A 14,276-nucleotide genomic window follows, 5' to 3' on the forward strand; every position below is an offset into this window, starting at 1 on the left:
CCATTTGTGAAAAGAAAATAAACATTAGTCACCGTTTTCACTATTTGTGTAGAGACTTGTAATCACACTCTGTAGATAGATCCTTTAATTTCGGATCAACAACCACAGTATACGTCTAAAACTAGTACATTTTTGGAAGAAACGAGTTATAGAAAAATATAGATTACTGAACTGAATCATTTGTTTCCTCGTACGAAATTATATATCATAAAGAACAAATGTAATTACATTCCCGACTATTCTTTCTTTAAGCAAAAGGAAAAAAAAAAACAGATTTTCTTTTGAAATAACTGGAAATTTGAGGGAACATGTTTGAATTGATAAGGTAAAGTGTTCATAACTTTTTAAGCAACTAGTTAGACCTGTTTATTAGGCACACATTCTTTTTCTAGCATAAGGGAACCAATACTAAATTTAATTGAATTTTCCTTCTGGTGCGTGCGAAATATTATTTTTGTTGTTGCGAAAATCATCCGAAAAGCGTTCGTAATCTTTCAAGCATTCTCTGTTAACATAGCTTGTAATTTTTTTTTTTTTACATACATTATTTTTTTTTCTTTTTATATCTTAGAAGTGCGGTATCGTCAATCAGCATTACACATGATACACTAACGTTACAACTTATCTTCTTATATAGCTAACATTCGATAATACCACAAATTACAAAGTTCTTTACGTGTAGACTTCGAAAGGCATTATGCAGTACACTGGAATGGTCCAGCGATGTGTGACGCAAGCTTTTGCCTAATGTAAGAAATTAATTAAAGAATAATTACTGTTATCATTATTTTAAATCAGTTACTGTGTTTCGTATCCTTGAACACAGTATTTCATATCGGCAGGGGAAGTCATTTGGGGAGGGCACGGGGACGATATTGCTCCCCGTGAATTTCAGAAATATATCTTTTTTATAAATTGTATACTAAAAAAACTAATAGAAACGTGAAACTCCTACTACAGGGTTCCCACAAAAAAGCGAAGATCAATTTCCCTGACATTCCCTTCAACGATATTGTATATATATTTTGTAATTTCTTCTGTTTTTTTATCTTGGTTTTGGACAACGATGCATAAAAGTGCACAATCTGTCGTGTAGAAGAAGAAGAAGAAAATAATATATATGTTGTTGATTCTAAATATAAAGAAATAAGATTTAATCTTAGTAGCTAAAGGTGTATGTTGATTTTATGTGTATAATCTTTACATTTAGTTACCTTAACAGCAGATAGTTGTTTGTTTAAAACGTTGCTATGACAACCGAAAAATTAGTATATTTTAAATGGTGTTATCTCACCCAGGACTTACATTTTAAATGGTGGTTCCAATATACGTTACATCCCTGACACAAATCCTTGTTTTCCCTTACATAAATTCTTGAATATAAATGGGAAGATATGGAGTAAATTGTATCAAACACTTTTTTAACAGCCTCCTTCATCCCCATTGCTGTGCAACACATACCTTTACTTACCATTTACATATTTGTTATGTTCAATATGAGTAATTGTTATGTACACAAAATGTAATATGTAGGCTAAGTATATAATAATATATGTATGATACAGTAACACATACCTTGACATTGAAAATTAGACTTCTTTTTGCTCGAAAAAATAATAAAAAGTAGTCCAAGAATATATTGCTAACTCTCCCTGAACTTAATATTATCAGTCCTAATATTACCAACTCTAAGGCCTATTAATCCTCACATTTAAATTTTCAAACATAATTTTGTATCGCTTTCAGTTCTTGAATTTGTTCTAAGAGAACATCTTCTTCTCGTTTGTAATATAATTCCATTTGTTTCTACCTTCTTTCAATTTCTTTTTCCACCTCTGATTTTACTTTCCTGTGCACTTTGGATTCGTTTCTGTTTAAAGTATTCATCATAGCGTCTCCGAGCTGAACGAATTTAGATAAGTATTCTTCGATTAATAGGAACAGATTCTACTTCCATAGTACATAATTGCATCATGCACCCACCTCTGTGCTACCAGAGAATCTTCAATTTGGTTTTCTACTGATTTGGTTGGTCTTATTGACTGAGAACTCGTCCTCCACTGAGGCATTGCCATGGGATAAAATTAAATATATTTTCACAACATGCAACAAATCGGAATATTCCTGTTTCTTGGACATTACCTTTGCAAAGAAGTAATCTATCCTGATGGTGCCCATCTTCTCTTCGTATTCTCTGAAGTCAACTGCAAGAGACCCCTGGATTTCAGTACAGAAAGACAAAAATTGACACTTTGCTTTCTAAGCTACAGAATCAGATATTCTGCTATGTTCATAAAGTTTGTAGGATGCGTTTCATCCTAGTCTGAACAAGTTCTGATTGTTCTTTTGTAACCTGGAGTCCAAAGCTGAGAGAACACGTACTACTTTGTACTTCAGAGGGCTCATTTCCACAATCTTCTTGATTGTACCCAGCAAAAAGTTTCGGCAGTCAAGCCTGAAAGCCAAAAGCTTTATCTGATGGTTTCTGTTCTTTCAGTAGTTTTTCTGTCTTAAAACAATGTCCACCTTTCTTATTTCTATTAAATTTTCATTTGCAGTCAAATCTAAAGCAAGAAGTTTCACTGCACTATCAGAAAGTTTCATAGTGCTTTGTTTGACACAACGACTCGTTACATTCCTTAAGAGAGATAGAAGATCTAAGTACAAGAAACAAACAAAGGCTCAAGACTGGAATTTCCTTCCTTTGCTGTCTCAATTTTGAAGAAACATAATTTACACTTCATGAATTGTCTTGCACATTTAGGTTCCCTCACTTTCCATGACATTTTACGTAAAATGTATGATTTCCCTGACACGTTTTCATTTCCCTGACATTCACCGACTTTCCCTGATTTTCCAGAATGTGGGAAACCTGTACTAGGTGGACAATCTTGCATCTCTCCCTGGCAAAACCTGCAATAACATTACTGCACTTCTGTCAACAATTAGGCTATACCATAACCCAGCCGCCTGTGTACAGCTAAGCAGTACAAATACTACATTCAAATTATGAATACTATTATTTGCTTCAATAGTAACATGATTTTTTTTATTTATTTATTTTCTACAGTTGAATAACTTCATATATATGGAGCTTAAATCCATTACAATAACCAATTTTAATTCATATTCATGTTCGTTTTTGTGGATAATAAAGAGATTCGATGTACCGTATTGAGTCATGGATAGTTATGCTGTGGCATGTTTAGAGAAAGGTTGTTCAACACTATACTAGGGTACAAGGTCCCTTTCCGTTTAACAGCTGACTGTATCATTACAGTACTGTCTTTGAATGCCCGGTAAATAAATCAGATTTTTAAAAAGGAATTCTTGAGTTGATTTTAACGTCCTATTCAGCAGCAAGGCTATATGAGACGGGACCTACTAATTAACATGGAATCCGAACCACATGAACTTCCACTGGGAATCGAACCCGAATCCCCCATGCCAAAGGCGCGTACGCCAACCGCTTAGCTATGAAGGAACTCTTAAGAAATTCTTGTTGAGCCTCAAGCAGACAAGTGAAGATAGCTTTTTCCGGAATACTTTCACTTTCAGAAAATTAAGAGTAGATTCAAGAAAAGATATAACATAATCATTACTATTGCACAAAAACGTTACCCCTATTTGAAAATCCTTGAGTGTTATTCTTTTTAAACATGAAATTAATTTAGCCATTGAAAACTACTATACATATGTATATTCTGGATTAATGATACAATTCAGAGGGCGTAACTACAATGGAGCGAGTGGAGCAGTTGCTCCAGGGCGCACAGTAAAAGGGGGAAGGGCGAAAAAAAATACGGAAAACTATCCCTTATGCAAAGAACGTTGGAAAACATTTCAAAAGATACACTATGACCATTATCAGCTAATTGGCAACAGGGAGGGATCCAGGAATTTTTAGGGGGGTCTGAAAATTAAACTTGACGCATTTATCGATATTTGGTTCGCTAACTAAAAATTTGGTCTGCAGTGCTTCATAATACGTATTTATCTCCGCCTTCTGGAGGCGGCATTGAGGATTACCATGAACTGAAAACGCATACATTATCTGCAATGAGTGGTGAACGCACTCAGAATCTTCGTTTTGAGAGAAATTTTAAAACTTTTTTTTTTTCTCCACAGTCTTTGAACAAGAGCTTCATTAGGGGCTAAGTTATATATTTTACTCCTGATGGAGGGTCGCGCGAGTCCTGCGCCCCCTTTCTGGATTTCCACTGGGCGATACCCCGACAATCATCACTGCAATGTTTGTCTATAGCAATTTGCCTAGTGAAAGGTTTGCATGAGTCATTGCAGTACAATAAACCATTTTTAATTTAATTTCCTATTAACATAATTCATATCAAGTATGTAGTGATAACTTAGGAGAAAGATAAGTAAAAACTTTAGGTTTCTTAATAAAAATAACTTTGTATACTGTTAGTATATATGTATATCAATCAATCAATCAATCAATCAATCAATCAATCTATCTATCTATCTATCTATCTATCTATCTATCTATCTATCTATCTATCTATCTATCTATCTATCTATCTATCTATCTATATCTATCTATCTATCTATCTATCTATCTATATATATATATATATATATATATATATATATATATATATATATATATATATATATATATATATATATATATATGTATAACGCATCAGGTGAAATGCGTGGGGCAGAGGGCGAGTATGAGTAAATAGATGATCGTACCATAGAAATGCTCACAGTGGAAAATGACTCATCTAATTCAATTGGATAACATACAATAACAAATTAATTTTATTCGTATTTTCTCTCTCTTATTCTGCAACGGAATAGCTACAAGAATTTTTGTAAGTCAGACCAATTGTCGACTGAGACGAAATGGATGTCATAGATCAATAATGGACATGACTTTTCCCGAAAATTTTACACTTAACTGGGTAAATTACAAGAAATTTGGCTATTTGGCCGATATGGACAAGTTGTTGACTGCAACGAAATAGGTTTATTTGATTCATGTTAACAAATAAATCGATTTTCCAAAAATTCAATTTTAACCGGGGAAATCTATTATTTTTATTGAAAACAGGAAACGAAAAAAAGACAAAAGAAAGTATGGCATACGCGCTTGCCTGAAAGAAGAAAATTGCTAGTAGTTTTTTTTCTTTTAATTTTCATTTCTTTAGTTTTACGTAAATAAAGTTTGCATTGATTTCTTTAAAAAAGCAATAATTACTATTATTAAACTGCAATTCTCCTCAATTTACGTATTGCCATCTGTGGAATACTAAATTCTTTCCGACAAACAGACGAATGGGCACGTATAGAAACATCCAATTCCGCTTACGGTAAAAGAAAGAAGTAATGGCTAGCACAGTAAATTGCGAAATTGCATAAATTTGCAAAATATATAAATGTGTGTACGTGTATGTGTGTGTGCAAATGGTTAGAATGTGTACTTGCATAGGGGGCTAGGTCAAGAGAATGATCCTATATGCACTCGTACAGTATGTGAATTAGCTAGAATATGCCCCATGTGTGTGTGTGTGAATGTGTATGTGTGTGTGTGTGTGTGTGTGTGTGTGTATGTATGTATCTGCATGACTAACAAGGTTAGCCTCTCATCTTCATTACCTCGGCTCTTGTTCTTCTTTTACATCCTTTTTTTTTCTAACACGAACTAGAGAAAAAAATTAAAAAAAAAACTCTTTTTATTCCCTTTTCATTCAAAGTGAATGGGATCCACACGTTCTTTTCTTTCGAAATTGCCTAGATTTTTGTTTTAAATTAAGAGGGATACTAGAGCAAATTAACTACTTTTCTCAGCACTCCACAATTTACCCTATTTTAACTTTTTTTTTTTTTTTTAAGTGGCTGTATAGGGACTATGTTTCTCATTTGAATGATCAATTAAGAAGATAATGTTCTAAATTTAAAGATACTTTGTAGAAAATCAAATTGCAAAAGAGGAAGATTGATACATTGAATTTTTCCTAAAACGTTAACTGTTTTCAGAATAGCAAAGTTCAAGTAATAATAATTTAAATTGTTATTCTAAATTTCTGTCAGATTCATAAAAACAAGATTTGATTCAAAATTTTGATATGTTAGAAAACAATATTGTATTTATTCAAAATTTACAATACAGGGTGGGCACAAAGTCAGTTAACGCAATATACACTGTTCCTAATCACAGTCTTGCAACGCGTGCAGTTTCTCTGGCCGGTAATGTTGCATCTTCAAATCATTTAATATGCTCCTTAAGGAGGTACGTGCCATTCTCAGATCACGTGCATGCCTTCTGGTAGACTTCTGCGGGCCCCTGAATGCTGTTTGTGATGTCTCTGACTGCTGCAAAAAGATCAGTGTTGGGTAAGTTACTTGTAAAAATGTAACGCGTTACAAGTTACTTTACTTTCTCATAAAATGTAACGCGTTAGTAACGCGTTACTTGCCCCCAAAAAAGTAACTATTACTTTACTTCGAAAGTAACGCGTTACTAACGCGTTACTTTTAGGTCCGAAACTTTAAAAATGTCAAAAAATATGGCTTCAATTTTCCGTACTACTATTACTATCGCTATTATTATTATTATTATTATTATTATTATTATTATTATTATTATTATTATTATTATTATTATTATTATTATTATTATTATTATTATTACTATTACTGCACGTTCTGAATCGCTTTATGTAAATGCAAGGACAAATTTTTACTTGATATATGAACATTTTCATATAATGTAACATTGATAAAATGCCATACTGCGTTACTCGTAGGGATGGACACGAGCGAGTTTTCTTTGACACTCGATTCGACTAGAAACAGACATCTTTGAGCTCGACCCGAGAATTCGACTCGAAAAATTTCCTCCAGGTCGACTTGAATTGGGGTCGAGTTTCGAGTCAACTCGAGCCAAATCCGGTGTGTAGTTCCGAGTACATTCTTCAAGTATATTACATAGACAGTGTAATTATTATCAATTACACTACTACTACTACTACTACTACTACTACTACTACTACTACTACTACTACTACTACTACTACTACTACTACTACTACTACTACTACTAATTATTATTATTATTATTATTATTATTATTATTATTATTATTATTATTATTATTATTATTATTATTATTATTATTATTATAACAACATTGTATATAAAAAGAAAGATAGGCGGTTTGTATTTGAATACTAAAAAACTGGTTGATTGCCAACCTCGGTAGCCGTGAAGTCTAGGAGTCAAGGACATTGTTCACGAGCTTCTGAATTTGGGTTGAGGGTTTTGAGTATTCGGGCTCGAGCCAAACACTGTTAAAACTTATAGGACACTGGCCAAATATCTTCAAAACTGCTTGGCCTGGGTTTAGAATTGTCGATGACTCGAGCAGCTCGGCTTACAGCTCATTCACTATCGACCCGAATCGAGAAGTGAGCCGAGCCAACAGGTCACAAAACCTACTCGGCCAGAACCCTCGGCTCAGTTGAGCCGAACCGAGCAAATGGCTCATCCCTACCAAGCCAGCTCGAGCCGATGGTTCGCCCCAAGTGAGCCTGCTCGAACTATCTTTTCAGTTGAGCCGAGCCGAGCTGAGCTTGTTATAAAAAATTTCTTGTGGTCTTGTTATCGAGACGAGACGAGATGCAAGCAGTGTCCCCTCTCGTGAGCAACACTAAAAGTATTCCATATTACTGTTTAGCTTAGATTTCAAGACGAATTAAAACGAATGAGACATTTATCAATCTCGACTGGACTCGAAACTCGACGCGAAAAACTGAATCGGCTCGGAACTCGACTCGAGGATATTACCCTTGACATGACTCGAAACTCGACTTGAATTCGATTCGAGTCGAATTTTAGCTTGACTTGTGCTCACCCCTTAGCGTTAGAAAAAAATGGTTGCTTATTATTATTCTGGTAAACTAGTAAAATTGAAAATAAAGAATATAGAGAAATATTACACTACTCTATAATCAACGGGACTCTAGGATAAGCAACTGATCTGAAAGAACTCCAATATTACATACCATCAGCAAACTATTTTCTAGTAATAAAGTAGGCCTGCTCATCAGAACACAGTTTATTCATATTAACCCCTTACTGTAAATCGTTAATTATGGAACCCTAGTTGTTGATAAATATTTTCCGCGCACTTCAGACACTTTACTTTTAAATTCTGTCCACCATCATCCTTTAGCTCTTAAGAAGAAAGTATTCTTAAGAGCTGAGTAAAATGTTCGATCGGTAAAATATTTTCGTTCTCCATCTTTATAAAAACAACACCAATCAAAGTAAAATAGACTACCGGTATCATTGCACTCCTAGTTCACTCACTGAATGTATTGATTTGGAACTGTCAAAATCTACGACAAAATCTTCCGGGTGCTTGGAATCAGTACACTTGATTTCCCTAAGGTTGTTCTCATCTTCAAAAAGCAGCAAGTGGCATTACGAACTTATCTGTTTCTCTGTGTGTCTGTGACTGTTGGTCACTGACATACATAGTTCATGCTCGATTGTTTCATTCTGAGAAATTCATTTACAGGAAAGAAACATTTGTTTCCCAAAAAAAGTATATACATATGTTGTAGTTACTCATCCGAAATGTAACGCGAAAAAAGTAACGCAAACTAGGTACGTTATTTAAAAATTTGTAACGCGTTACCGTTACAGTTACTTTGGAAAAAATGTAACGCGTTACTAGGAAACGTTACTTAAAAAGTAACGCGTTACAAGTAACGCGTTACTTGCGTTACGTTACTTCCCAACACTGAAAAAGATATGATTTTGCTTGATCTGTTTCGGCTGTTAAATAGGCCTACTGTGTTGAAGATAGCTGAGGTAAATACAAATGATCGTTACTTTTTTAAAAAAGATATTATACGTTAGATCTAGATATTTTAGCTTTCCAACTTAGCAACGCCGAACGGAGCAGTGGGTATAAAGAGAAGACTTATTGGTTGACAAAACGCAAACTTACTTATTAAGAACAAGGAAAATATCATCTTGGTGATGTTGCATTAATTCAATTCGAGTTAATTTCACATGACGATGCGAGTGTTTAAAAACATTCTAAGTTTTGTTTTTAAATTTTTCCTGTAAAAGTGTTGTCTTATTTTATTGTAAGTGTGCCTAGAGATTACGGTAGCGAATTTATTTAAATTCTATATAAATGAAATGAAACTCCAAAATTTATACCGTTTACTTAACATCCTTAGGGTCGTTAACTCTAGGACGCTCAGGTTAGCAGATCTGTAACCAGAATGGAACAAAGTATACAAAGTATACTATATAGAAATACTTTCAAATTTTTAACTGGAAACCCAGTCAGGAAAAAACACCATTAGCAAGACGTAAGCACAAATGAGAGGATAATATAATATTGAAATGGACCTCGCAGAAATGGAAATACAATATGGAAAGTGGATCCAGTTCAATAAGAACAGAATTCAGTGGAGAATGTTAGTGAGTGCGGTATTGAGCCTTCGGGTTCCGCAGCAGGCCGGTAGCCAGCTCAAAAATGTAGGGGGGCGGGCGGTAGAAGTAAGGGGGCCGATCCAACCATATTATAGTTCATCACTGTATTATAGTTCATTTGCAAGCCTACCGTGAAAATTTTAGGAGGACCAGTAAAAATTTAGGGGGGGGCAGCCCCCAAACCCCCTAGATACGGGCCAGTTCCGCAGGCCATAGAATTAGTTGATCAGCTAAATGAAAGGAAACATACGTAATTATTAAAATATGTTCATGCCTTACGTGCATGCTACATTTCATTTCGCTACAGTTTAATAATGTCTGTATAGTAGTTTTGTATAGAAATAACTTTTAAACTTACGTTGAACAGTAATTGTTCATGGTGTTTGAAAGTAAAGAGAAACTCAATCTTACAGTGAATGTAAACAAATAAAGAAATATTACAATAAAGATATTTTCCTGTCAAAATGTTCCTAGTGAAGTAATGCGTGTGAACATACAGCAAGTACGCGACATACCTTTGATATTGCAACCATTGCTTTTATAGGTCACTAAACATCATTGAAAATAGTATTTCATAAACGTTACAAGGACAATTAAATGTACGTAACTAGCTTGAACTTAGGAAGTAAGTAACTTTAAGTAAGGGGGAGGAGAAGTACATAGCGCCTAATAGACGATTTTCATTGTTTATTTAAAAGTATGGACCATTTTTGGTTGACTTGTGCAAGAAAAATAGCATTGTATGCATACTGATAATAAAAGGAAATTCGGAGTCCGTCATAGTAGTCCTACACGATGTACAGCTTTCATTTGTCATGAACAAGCTATGGATATTTCTGTAAAAGTCGCTAAACATTATGCGTAAGAACATATTTTTTTCATTTAAGTGGCAGCTTCTGAAAGCTCAAATCTGCCTAAATCACTTTCTCATACCTCAAAACGTAGATCAACCTCATTTGAGGATTTCAGGATTTTTTCTGTTGAATTGTACAAATAATCGGGAATTGCAAGTTTGCATAGAGAATTGCTGACTTTAGAATAAAAGACTACCAGCGCTTTTCAACAGATAACAAAAGAGTGACCTAAAGTTAGCAAAAATGAATTCTTTTATTTTAATACTCCATGGTTATGGCTTTTTATGGTAAGAGAGATAAATCATTAATAAAAATAAGTAATTGAGAAATTAAGTTTCTGATCGGGAATTGAACCCGGGACCACATGCGTCACAAGCGCACACGCTAGCCACTAGAGCAGCAGGAAATAGACCTTAAATTTTGCAGACGTTACTTACATTGCCACGCGTTTCATTACAAATGATATTACGTCCACAATATTGCGTTATTGTGTATAATTCAGCTTGAAAATAGTCTACCCGAAATATTTACGTAAAATAATTAACAAGGCTTGGACCGGAGACTTCTTTTCGAGAAGAATAAAAGTAATTTTTAAGTAAGTAGAGAATGTCTCAGGATCATAAAGTCGATTAGGAAGTCGCTGATTTATAAAGGAATAGCTATGGTTTTACTTTTTATCACCCCAGCCCAAACTCTACCTACAGAGGCTATGCATGAAGATGTTAAGTATTATAAGCTAGGGAATTCATCCTTCCGTGGCGGAATGGGTGGGAGGGAACTTGGGAACACTTACCACATGTTTTTTTTGGCATGTTTTCATTCCAAAAGAAGATACATTTTCTTTGAAACTCACACCATGAGTTTGATCTCCAGAATTGTTGTAACTGGCTATCATATGATTTCCGACCATCCGTATTATTAGTTATACGCGATGGAGTGATTGGATAATGAGACAACACAAGAATTCTTCTTCTCAAAATTATTTATTTGTGTTGTGATTAGTACCTGAAAAAAAGTTCCTATAAAAATGATAATGCCAGTTCCCATCGTCCTTGTATACGATATTGATCGAAACTTATTATTTTTATCGTACAAACCACTTAATTTTTATACGCAATTGCAGTTGCTAAGTAGTATAAAATATGTCAAGCATTTTTCTCTACACCTAAAATTTTAATGATGGACACACAGTGGGTACTCACACTATAAGAAATAATCAGAAAAAAAAACGCTAGATTTAGATTTATTAGGATGAAGAGTTGTGAAGAAATGGAGAGTGAGTCAAAATTTGTATTTTCTGCGCTGGCGATCTTTTTAAAAAAGAGAAATGAAGACTTAAATTAGTTTATAAGTCGATTTATCAAACCGATATTTTGATTTAGTCCAATTATAGTAATATGTACAGTCAGTGACAGAAGTTCTTTCCGTTTGAGGAAATTAGTATCGTATATAACTTCAGAATGGAAGGACAATTTGAGTACAGTTTTCAGTAAATAAAAAAAAAAATGTAATTTTTTGTACATTTCAGCCATACCACCATAATTCTCAAAATAAATTTTACCAAACCGAAAGAACTTTTGTTGCTGGCTGTACATGTATTAATTTTGTGTGAATAAAATGTTAAATAAATGCACATTATCAATGAGCTATATCATCACAAATGAGTTATATCATCAGTGTAGAACGGCTTGATTAAGGAGCATAATAAATAAATTTGTACCAGTTCTTGCATATAAAATATTGTGATTTTATTTTTGTAGGAGACATACATACCACTTGCTGCATAAAATACGTACTAAGGTAAAATTTACGAAGCAGTCCTCCCGTTACATATATTTATGCTTTCTTTCTTTCTCTTTTTAGTGAGTATGAAAGCTAAAAGCTTAAAACAAGAAGAGAAAGGAAGAAAGTGCGACAGTCGACCTAAGCGAAGCTACTAGCAATGGAAAGCGAAATACCCCCCCCCCCCCCCTTCGCATACTATAAATCAATGTGGTTCTGGGCACAAGGCGATTATTAGATTACTAAGGCCACTGGTTATATGAGGAAGAAATTAGTCCTCTCGCAAAAGAGAGAGAGAGAGAGAGAGAAAGACACACAAGAATAAACGTAGCTGTACTCTATGTATGTGTATGTGAGAGGTGAAGCAGGAGGGTGTGAGGTCAAGCAAAGAGAGAGATGAGGAAGGAAGGACAGGAGTGTTGTGTGGACATTAGACACAAGCTGTTGCAAAGAGTTTGCTGCTAACAGTATGATACCATGTAGGGGACTGAGGGCTCGAGAGCATAATTTATATAGCTTGAGACCACATGGTACGATACATCTTTGATCTTATAACCAGGCAGTAAAATGGTCTAACAGAAATTACCACTTCTCTAAAAGTTTAAAAATAAAATTATAAAAAAGAAAAGTTCCCTTAATACTCACATTTACCCTAAAGTAAGACTTACAAAATGAATAATGAAATTATTGATTATAAATTATTATCATTATTATACATAAGTATGTAACATTGAATGTAATGGAGTAACATTGAATAAAGCCGAACAGATTAAAGATTTGCGTATATTGTTTGACAGAAATATGAAATTTTGATATCACATTAATGATATAGTCCAAGGGACGAGAAGAATAATGAGGTTTATTTTCACACAATGACCTGAGTTATACCAGTTCATATGTATATTTATTATACACAATACTTGCAGGATCAAGACTAGAGTTTGGTTTAGTTATTTGGAATAGTATAACATTGGTAGCAGACACAGTTGAGTCAGTACAAAAATATTTTTATTAGATTACTATTGTATGCCATAAAATAAATACAGATTACTACTCACGTAGTTATGAGTACCTGAAACAATTTTGTGGATTACAGACATTAAGTGACAAGACAAAACTTATTAAAACAGATTTTATTCAAAAAATACTAGACAATACATATCATAGTGAATATTGCTTGCATAATATAAGTGTAAAGGTACCCAGGTATAATACCAGAAATAGATGAACATTAGTTTGTTTGAATCCAGAATCTAAAATTTTAAGAAGAATGATCAATTCTTTTTATTTAGTTTAATTTATTTTTGTCAGTACAGAAGCATGAATTTTAGAGTTTGACAAATATTATTTGCAATATTTTTGACAATGTATCTAATTTGAGATTAAAATTATTTGGCATTAATTTGACAAGGAATTATTAATCCGATACATTTTACTTAATTCAATTTTATTTTTTTTAAATCATTATGTTTTATTGTTTCAGTAGATAGGTTACGTTGTATGCAGTATGTGTTCATTTTGGTTTGATAACGTGCTGTATTTTTGCCGTTAGGCTGTTCATGACACAGAAATAAACATTATTATTATTATTATTATTATTATTATTATTATTATTATTATTATTATTATTATTAGTGAAACACATCTTCCGTTTTTCTTCCCTCTAGGCTAACTTTAAAAAGAAAAAAAAAATGGTGAAAGACGCTATTGTTTTAAATGAAAAGACCAGATCCCAGCTCGTGCCAATAAACTTAGTGATGGACAAAACACCGCGTGCGTGGGTTTTCTCGGGGTTCTCCCGTTTCCTTCCACTTTCTTCATTCCATCATTTCATTCATTTCTCAGCATCGCCGTCTTCTTTATCCTAACTGGCATAATCATGGGACGTAAAACTTGAAGATTTCATTTAATTTTTTCAATAAATTCTGAACAACTACAAAATGTGGACTAGATTACTAGAGATTATTACAGTAAACATAAGAGAGGATTACTGAGTAAATACATGTGGTTAACTATTTTTGATTCATAAACGGTGTATAGTTGTATATTTCTAATAATAGTGACCTAAAAATTGTACGGATAACACTTGCATCAGGGTAACTAAAACATCTATTACAGTGTATTAACGAATGCACAGGATAGCCACAAAGACCCGTT

This window comes from Thermobia domestica, chromosome 10 (genome assembly GCF_964235325.1).
Source record: "Thermobia domestica chromosome 10, izTheDome1.hap1.1, whole genome shotgun sequence".
In the NCBI taxonomy this organism is placed as follows: domain Eukaryota; kingdom Metazoa; phylum Arthropoda; class Insecta; order Zygentoma; family Lepismatidae; genus Thermobia; species Thermobia domestica.